The sequence below is a fragment of the Molossus molossus genome, unplaced genomic scaffold, assembly GCF_014108415.1.
Source record: "Molossus molossus isolate mMolMol1 unplaced genomic scaffold, mMolMol1.p scaffold_m16_p_1, whole genome shotgun sequence".
NCBI lineage: Eukaryota > Metazoa > Chordata > Mammalia > Chiroptera > Molossidae > Molossus > Molossus molossus.
In genome coordinates this window covers 77,304,660-77,314,256 of record NW_023425344.1, presented here as the reverse complement: position 1 = coordinate 77,314,256, position 9,597 = coordinate 77,304,660, and positions in this window count along the sequence as shown.

Genomic DNA, 9,597 nt, shown 5'->3' with positions numbered 1-9,597 from the left:
AACCGAACTCGGGTCTCTCCAGACCGCAGGCCGACGCTCTAACCACTGAGCCAAACCAGCCAGGGCGACAACAATATTTTTGAAGAGTACCTGTCATTGTTTTACTGTTTGAGTTTTACGATCGTGGTTAGATTTAGGATATGAACTTTTGATTGGAAAACAACATAAACACTATTGTGTTCTTAGCGGATCATAGTCACAGGCTCATTTATGTTCATTTGTTTCTTATTTTGGTGATATTAATTTTAATCATCACTCAATTTGTTTCCTCTATTATATTTTCTAATTAGTTTATGTATGTATGTATGTATACACATGTAGAGGTCATGGGTTATCATGTCTGTTTCAGTGACAGAGACATGCCACTGGGAAAGGCATGACAGAGGGGAGAGGATTGCTTTCGGAAGCTTTTATTTTTATCAGCGGAGACGAGGGGGAGAAATGAAAGCTAACTTCTCCTCTTCCGTGGTGGGAAGAAATAGACGAACCGTAACTCCACAAGTTTGGCTTGCTCAATATTCAGGGCTTACGTTGTTATGACTACGTAAACCCTATCTGTCGATGAACCAGGTGGTCAACCTTGTTGCTACGCACATTTTTGCAGAATGCAGTAAGACTTGGGATCTAGCACACACATGGTGAATTTGGCCCTAGAATTAGTTTTCTAACATACTTTACACTAATTAAACTTTCAACTCTCCACCACCGTCTAAATCTTTTTTCAGAACTTTCATAAGTGTTATGTATTTTCTCACATTAACAAAATTGGTTCATCCCTTGAAATCAGAAGGAAGGTAGAGTGTATACATGTAGACGAGAATAAATTGGTAGGTTTTTTTGGAGGGATGTTGAGAAAGTTACTATTTATTTTTTATCCTCACCTGAGGACATTTTTGCATTTATCTTCAGATAGAGAGGGAGAGAGAGAAGGAGGAAGAGAGAGAGAGAAACATCGACTTGAGAGAGACACATCGAGTGTGTCTCTCACATGACCCCAACCGGGGCCAGAGACAAACTGCAACTGAGGTACATGCCCTTAGCGGGAACTGAACCTGGGGCTCTCTGGTCTTCCAGCCAACACTTTAACCACTGGGCCAAACTGCCCAGGGTGAGAAAGTTATTTTTTTGATTGCAGCTGTTTTCTTAGTTGAATAAAAAGCAAGTTCATCAGTTCATCAGTGAGAGTGAGAAAGGTCAAGTGGCTGGAAATTTAAGAAGAGAGACAAGCCCTGGCCAGTTTGGCTCAGCGGTTAGAGCGTCGGCCTGCGGTACAGAGAGACCCGGGTTCGGTTCCCGCTAAGGGCATGTACCTCAGTTGCAGTTTGTCCCCGGCCCTGGTTGGTCGTGCGGGTGGCAGCCACTCGATGTGTCCCTTCACGTCGATGTTTCTCTCTGTCTCTCCCTCTCTCTCCTTCCCACTCTATCTGAACAAAAAATGGAAAAATGTCCTCGGGTGAGGATAAAAAAAAAAAAAAGAAGAAGAAGAGAGACAAAAGTGTGAAACAGCTATAGAGGAAACTGGAGAGTAAATAAACAAGAAAAATGAAATAGGATTTCCCAGGCATGCTGAGGTCTCTCTTGAGATTTATGATCGCCAATTTTAAGTATTGCCCCTCAGCATTTTGGGTGGTTTCTTTCCAGCCATGTTCAATTGCTCAGATTTGGGAGCAGAAGTAGGCAGATCATTAGATCAGGGTTGTAACTTAGCAAGGCAAGGACAACAGAAGGCAGAATGGGTGCGAGAGGAGGTATTATTATACAAGAGGAGGAGGAGGAGGTGGAGGAGGATGGTGGATCATGGCACCTAAGCTGGATAAGGAAGAAAATAAAGATGTGGAAGTGTTGCTGGATAGTCAAAAGGTAGTAGAGTGGATGGAATGGATATCCTGGAAGGGCAAAGAATTGTTGGAGTGATTGATGATAGTTGAGGGAGTGAAATGAAATAAAAGATTTGAAGGTGATACTGTTGTTGGTGATGACTGTCTAGATATGACCAGGAGTGAAGTCAGGATGGAAAAAGTGGCAGGAGCCTGGGATTTCCTGATTTACAGAGCAAAGGCCAATGATGACAAGTAAAACTTTTTATTGATGGTACTAACTTCACCCACCTTAATGAAAAATTTCATTATGGTTTAGCTGTTTGGGAGACCCAAACCAAAATGCCACCTTGCTGTGGATAAGGTTGTTGAAGGGAAAAAAGCAATCCACCTGAATAAATATCACTCCAAGTAGACAAAACTATTTTAAAATACCCATTAATGGATAACTAGAATGTGTTAGATCTAGAAAATGGAATATCATTTGGTAATAAAAAGGAATGAAGTATTGATAGATGCTACTACCTAGATATACCTTAAAAACATTATGCTAAGTGAAAGAAGTCAGTCATGAAAGATCTCATATTGTATGTTTCCATTAAATGAAGTGCCCATGATGGGCAAATTTATAGACATAAAAAATAGACTGGTGATTTCCTAGAGCTGTGGGATTGACTGCTAATAGGTACAGGTTTTTTTTTGTTTTTTTATGGTGATGAAAATGTTTTAGTATTCTAAACTCTGTGACTATACTAGAAACCACTTAGTTGTATACTCTCAACAGGTTTACAGTATGGTATGTGAATTGTATCTTAGTAGGCCGTTATATCAGTTATTTATTTAAAAAAATTTTTGTTTCCCTTTATTGATATTAGAGAAAGAGAGGAAGGGAGAGGGAGAGAGAAATAGAAACATCAATGAGAGAGAACATCAATTGGCCACCTCCTGCATGCCCCCCACTGGGGATCAGGCCCACAACCTGGGCGTGTGCCCTGACTGGGAATCAAACTGGCAGCCTCTTCGTACAGGGGTTGATCCTCAACCACTGAGCCACACCCGTCAGGCCGTAGGCTGTTATTTTAAAAAAGAGAGAGAGATAAATATATTTTCAAATAATCAACAACGGAGTACAACACCTGAGAAAATTGAGGGTCAAAGAGATTCAATAATTTCTTAAAAGGCCATGCTAGAGCCAAGATTTAAACTGGGTTGTGAGCTCTGGGACCAAACTCCTCACTTGACAATACACTATGTAGTGACATTGCTGATTTAACATTTGTTCTATTTTCCCTGTCTATTTTCTCTTAGTAGATTATGAATAAGTTCATTCAAGGGTAGTAGGAGGACGCATTTATGAGGTGCAATGACTGTTCTCAGCAGAAATATGTTGGTACAAGGTCGTGGGAATTGGTTGTGGGAATCGGCACAAATGAGCCTATTCCTTCTGGTACATGAGTGTCCGTAGGCTTGAGGTCCTTTGTATTCACTATATTGTGTTCTTTCCTTTCAACAAGAAGTTTTGAGCGTCTACCGTATGCCAGGCACTTTCTCCTATTTAAGAGTAATTACTAGTGCCTACTTAGTCCTTCCTCTTAAAAATTCCAAGAGAACTGAGCTTGAGCCAGCAATTCAGTCTTGAGCTCTACATATTATGCCCAGTTCTCTAACCCTGGGTGGAATGACTCTTTCCTAAATATGCTTGTACAAGTGGTTCAAGTAAAGAGAATATTTTAAACTGTCAGATGGTCATCTTTTTCTGAATTTTGGCGGGTAGGGATGGGTTATTTATTTCAACATTTGAATTGCTTCTTATGGAAATGCTGTGGGTTTCAGCACCATTAGCGGTGTTAAATATAGTGCAGCCTACTTATACCTCCGTATAAAAGAGATTCTCCATACAGGTGCTTCCATCTGTCTGCCTATGTCTAACTGTTATCTATCATTTTTAAAGCTTATAAACTCTTCTACCTATTATATGGTTGATAGGCTGATAAACTTATAAGAACTGATGGTACTTAGAAATGCTCCAGTCAGTTCTTCTATGTCATAGGGAAACTGAGGCTGGAATTTGCTGTGAGCATCTGAACCTGTGAGGGGGGTCCATTGTTCCCACTCACCTTTACTTTTAAAATTGCAGTGATGTGACATGATAAAGTCGTTTTTGATAAGTACTTTCAGATATCCTACCAAGAGACGCTTAGGTGAGGAAATGAAGCAGACATGGACATTTGAAGTTTCATTTCTTTTCACCTTACAAGACTTTGAGAAAATAGCAGTTGTGATTTTCAAATAAAAGGGGTAAGGCTAAAAATCCCCACCTTCTTGGTGCGGCCATTAGAGTTTAGTTTTGTTATAAATTGTCTTTGTTAAAAGTTGTTAGTCAATCCTACCCTCCTCTCCCAAACTTACTTTATTGTATCTTTTCATTACAAAAATACCTGGTTGGTGTGGCTCAGTGGATTGAGTGTTGTCTCATGGACTGAGAGGTCCCAGTTTGATTCCCGGTCAGGGCACATGCCTGGGTACAGGCTTATCTCCAGTGGGGGGCGTGCAGGAGGCAGCCAATCGATGTTTCTCTCTCAGGTCGATGTTTCTATCTCTCTCCCTTCCTTTCTCTCTAAAAAAATCAATAAAAACATTTAAAAGAAAAAAACAAAAACAAAAAACCCCACCCAAAAGTAATATACACGCTTATTAGACAAGCAAAAGTAAAATTATATAAAACTTTGATAATCCCACGCTATTAGAGGCATTCACTTTGTAGCTCTTGTTTCGTATATTTTATTACACATATATGCTTATTACAAAAATGGAATTATACTGTAAATTGTTTTTTTGCTCACCTGAGGATATATTTTTATTGATTTCTAGAGAGAGAGGAAGGGAGATCGAGGAAAAAACACTGATGTGAGAGAGGAACATTGATCGGTTGCCTCCTCTATATGCCCCGGCCAGAGATGGAACTCATAACCTAGGTATGTATGCTGACTAGGAATTGAACCCACAACCTTTTGTTTCATGGGACAATGCTCCAACCCACTGAGCCACCTGGCCAGGGCTAATAGGTTTATTTTTGTGCCTGTTGGGCTTTTTGTTGGTTTGTTTTTCCATTAGAAAAATATCTCCATGGGAGCAAGATCTTCAATGGACATTGAGTGAACAGTATTTTTATATTCAACAAATACTAATTCGGCACCTGCGATGTGCTGAGCCCGGCCCAGGGAGGATGCAGTGGTGAGTGGGCAGACGTAGGTAGTCCTTAGATTCTGGTGGAGAACACAAGCAATACGCAAGTAAACATATAAAATAATCGTTAGTTAGGTTAAGATATAGGGAGTCAATAAGAAGGAAGCTGCCGTAGGGTGCAGACGTCACCCACCGCAGAGTGAGTGATCAGGAAAAGCCTCTGCAGAGGTGGCACCACAGGTGGAGGACAGGTTTCCAGTCATGTGATGGGCATTCCAGACAGAAGCACTCTGTTGCCAAGGTCTGAGTGGTGGAAAGAACCCCCTCAAGTCCAGTTGGGGAATATGTACATGGACTGAAAGAATGACTTGAGGTGTCATTCATGCATTCATTGTATAGATTATTTGCAGGATAACTTATTATTTCAACCTTGGCCGTTCCGAGTGAAGGGCAGGCAGCGAAGTGTACTCCTCGGGCTGAGCTGGGGCGGAACCAGCGCTAGAACCGGGAACTCAGTCTAGGACTCTCTCCACGTCGATTACCAACATGACCTTGTTCAGATGGCTTCTGCTTTTTGAGCCCCTATTTAGTGAAATAGAGCAGAAAAAGTGGTTATGAGGAGTCTAGCCTCAATTTGAATCTCAGCTACTTAGTAGTTTAATCTTGGACAAATTATTTAGTTCTTTTGAATCTCAGCTTTTTCATTTATAAAGTGCAATAATGCTTTCTACCTCCTGGGGACCTTGTGAAGATCACAGACGACCCAAAGTGGGTGAGCACAGAGCACAGTGCCTGGTACATAGCAGGCTCTCCAGAAATACCACATTCATCAGAGAATTTAGTTTTCCAAGGAATCTATTTATAATCCATTAAATAGACTTTCTATGCATTTTGTTCCTGGGGTTATTGAGGTTATAAGAAGAAAGTTCACATTCTTATATGAATATGCTTGGAGACACAGGGTTTTTAAATTTTTCATGGTATTTAAAGGAGAACCGTCACAGTATTTTAGAAGGTGAGCCCCCCACCACACCGAGAGCTCACAAGAGCTCCAGGTCCATGTTTCTGCTCCACTCAAGGACTCCCGCTCTGCTTTCGCAGCTTTGTTCATTTCTAGTTTTCCTTCTCAAATTTAGTCTCTTTTTTCTAAACAGAGTTATGAAAAAAATATTGTAATGGCCACCACATACGAAAGGGCACAAGAGTTCATCAAACCTGTTGCGGCGTCCTGTCCTCGGTGGCCCGGGGCACTGTGACCTGTGAGGGCTCCGGCCTTTGGAGGCCTTGAGCAAGGACCCGGCGCAGGAGAGATGCGGAATGTTGTACATTCAAGTTCCTCTTGTCACCTTTTATTTTTTTATTTATTTATTTTTTTTATCCTCACCGGAGGACATTTTTCCATTTTTTGTTCAGGTAGAGTGGGAGGGAGAGAGAGAGAGAGAGAGAAACATCGATGCGAAAGGAACACATCGAGTGGCTGCCACCCGCACAACCGACCAGGGCCGGGGACAAACTGCAACCGAGGTACGCGCCCTTAGCGGGAACCGAACCCGGGTCTCTCAGGACCGCAGGCCGACGCTCTAACCGCTGAGCCAAACCGGCCAGGGCTCTTGTCACCTTTTAAAAGGCACAGGTACTTTTCTTTTTGAAATTGAGTAAGTATATGTAGTATGTTTGTTTGTTGTTCTTTCTTGCCTTTTTTAAATGTTTTCATCAGAGATTCAATCTATGAATCTTCCCCTTGAAAGAAAATTATCCCTCTCCTTTAAATAGGAAATATAGAATAGTTATAGGAAATATAGAATAACTAGCCCCCATTCACAGGGAATAACTCTGTCTTGAACTAATAGTATAGACAAAGGAGATTTTCCTCTTCTGGAACTGAAGACTTTAGTAATGCCTTCCACTTCTCTCCTTCCCTCAAAGCACCTCTACTCGATTTTAGGGGGGGAGGGGCTGATCAATATTTAAGGGACATTTGTAGCTCCTGTTGCCCCAGACAACCAGAAAGTCACATAGACTAGCATCTACTTCTACTTTTCTTCACACACACACACACGTACACACACACACACACGGAAAATATGGAGGATATAAAACATCAATGTTTTGAGAGAAAAGAAGAGCCTAAAGAAGGGGAAGAGAGCCCTGGCCGGTTTGGCTCAGCGGTTAGAGCATCAGCCTGCGGTCTGGAGAGACCCGGGTTCGGTTCCCGCTAAGGGCACGTACCTCGGTTGCAGTTTGTCCCCGGCCCTGGTTGGTCGTGCGGGTGGCAGCCACTCGATGTGTCCCTTTCACATCGATGTTTCTCTCTCTCTCTGTTCCTCTCTCTCCCTCCCACTCTACCTGAACAAAGAATGGAAAAATGTCCTCGGGTGAGGATGATAAAAAAAAAAAAAAAGAAGGGGAAGAGACAGTGAGCATGAAAGAGTGAAGGTAAATGAGAGAGTGAAAGAGGGTATAGAGCAGCGGTTCTCAACCTGTGGGTCATGACCCCTTTGGGGGTCAAACGACCCTTTCACAGGGGTCACCTAAGACCATCAGAAAACACATACTTCTGATGGTCTTAGGAACTGAGACACCGCTCCTCTATCCATCTCCAGGCGGGTCCGCCCACATGCAGATTCCCCACATACAACATGAGGAAGTGTATTAAAGGGTCATGGCATTAGGAAGGTTGAGAACCACTGGTCTAGAGAAAGACAGCAGAGTGGGAGGGATAGTCATGGCAAAGAAGAGAAAAATGCAGAGACGAAAAGTGAGCAGGAAAGAAGAAAAAAAGAAACATAGGGAAAGCAAATTAGATAAGCACTTGATTTGATTTTGAGTCATTGATCCAGCTTACCCTGGGCTTGTTGGAGGCATCTCCTAGCTTTAGTTAGGTTTCCTATGGTCCTGAAATGCTGCTTCTATGGTTAACCATTAGGCATATTTCTCCAATTGCTCTAATCCTTAACATTTCAAAGGTTTAATTCTGAACATCTCCCTACAGTGGAAATTATCTTCAACATGATGCCTCATTAATATATTTGTCTTGATCTGGTCCCTTGAGCTCAGTTTCTTGCTTCTTCAATAGTTTAAACTTCAATTTCTTAACCTAGAATAGGCTTACCTTATTGATCTCTGCTTATCACCATGTTACCCCAGCAGGTCTGCTATTTCAGCAGGGCCAGGTTTCCTGCCACCTTGATGCCATCCCCTCCTTTCTGAAACCTGCTTCCTCTCTACCTTCTTTGTCCTTTGGGGTCCTGCATAAAACTCACCTCTTTGAAGTCTCCTGGTCAATGAAGCCTATGGCAATCTTTCTCTCTACTGAGATCTTACAACATTCATGGTTTGTACCACTGAAGTATCAAAATAAGCTAATGTAGATTACCTATTAGATAATCAGTAGGCTCATGTATTTGGGACATCTACAGGTAACTACATCTTTAGGTACAGCTGGATCAAGGATCAAATGATGTTGTCAGGGCTTTCTCTCAGATCTACTGTTCTCTGTTGTTGGCCTCATTTCTTTCCATTGCAGATGGGCTTTCTCTGTTCAGTTAGGGAAGACGTCTCCTGGCAGCCCCAAGCTTACAGCTTCAGCCTAGCCAAAGTCCTGACCCACTGGTATCGCTTGGGCATAGTGGACTAATTACTATGCTTTCATTGGCCACACCTGAGTCATATGCCCATCCTTATATTTTGTGGGCTGGAGGTGGCTCCACCTGAACCACATGGACCAAGAATGAGGAAGTGGTATTTCTCAAAGGAAAATCAGGACATTCTTCCCAGTCAGAGGAGGAATGGATATTGAACAGGCCTAAACTTCAGGTGTTCACCACATCCACCTTGTTTCTCATGTAGCTATTTATATTTCTACTCAGTGTCAACTTTTCTTCACTGTTTGGAATATGGGAAGAGTATCATTCTGAGTTCTTGGCATAGCAACATTCTGGTTAATGTCTGGCATTTTGTCAATGAAACCAGGAATGAAAAGACCTTTTCCTGAGTCTCTGTTTCCCACTGTGTTTTCACAGAGGCCAGGTGGGGAGGAATCCAGGGATTATCATGCCAGGGTGGAAGAGAAGATGAACCTGACATAGTTTTTATTTTTTAAATTATTTTTTTAAAGTTTTTTTTTTTTTTTTTTAATTGATTTCAGAGAGAGAGAAAGGGAGAGGGAAGAGAGAGAAACATGGATTGGCTGCCTCCCTCATGCCCCCGCACTGGAGATTTGGCTCACAGCCTGGACATGTGCCCTGACTGGTAATCGAAACGGCGACCTCTTGGTGCCTGGGTCGACGCTCAACCACTGAGCCACACCAGCCGGCCTTTAGAAGTAGGCCTGTCTGAGCTCTTCTTTTCCCCCACGGACAGGTGGGCCTGTTTCTTCCCGTTCCTGTTTTGAGAAAGCAAGAGCATTATGGTTTCCAGGGAAGCAACCAACCTGGGCCATGCCCCAGCGGTGACTTTATTTCCCAGGCCAGGGAGGACTGAGTCCTTTTCTCATATTCTGATACTCATCAGGGCTGTTGCTACAGCTATTGATCAGGGAGTTTCCACCTCAGTTGAATGCTGGTCAGACTTCACCATCCTTACTCCCTCCATG